Source organism: Saprolegnia diclina, assembly GCF_000281045.1.
Source record: "Saprolegnia diclina VS20 unplaced genomic scaffold supercont1.6, whole genome shotgun sequence".
NCBI lineage: Eukaryota > Oomycota > Saprolegniomycetes > Saprolegniales > Saprolegniaceae > Saprolegnia > Saprolegnia diclina.
Window position 1 is genome coordinate 756,185 of NW_008246073.1, and position 588 is coordinate 756,772.

Here is a 588-nt window from a genome sequence, read left to right on the forward strand (position 1 = left end):
GCGATCAAACACGGTGCCGTGGGAGCGCCAATGTGAGGCCCGCACCAGCCACGCCGGTGCGGCCAGCTGCTCGTGGGAGACAATCGAGTGTACATGTTCGGCGACCGTGATGCTATGCGGGTCTCGGCCAAACCAAATCCTGAGTAGGATTTGCCACGTCGCTTCGGCGGCCGTACTAGTACTTTTTTCCGGATACGTAAACTGAGAGATTTGTTGCATTCCGTCTTGTAAAGTCTCAGCTGCCCGAATGACGAATTTATCTGCGCTCAGATGTGAATTCATTACGACTAGGTCAAATTCTAATCATATTGACCTTTAGCGACAACGTCTTCGAGGTAGGCTTGTATGTATCGCGCGGTCGGTCGTTCATCTGCGTTCGAGTTCCAGCACTGCGACGCAAGCTTGCAAATTCGTTCGGGAACCGATGGGTCCATCGTCGGTCGTACGCCGCTCTCGATCTTTTGCGGCAGAGCAAACTCATTTGCAAACCTCCTGTCGCTGTAGGGCTGGACGAGCATCGCAATCTCCGAGAGGATGATGCCAAACGAGTAAATGTCGGCTTTCGTGGCGTGGACCGTGCGGCCGGCA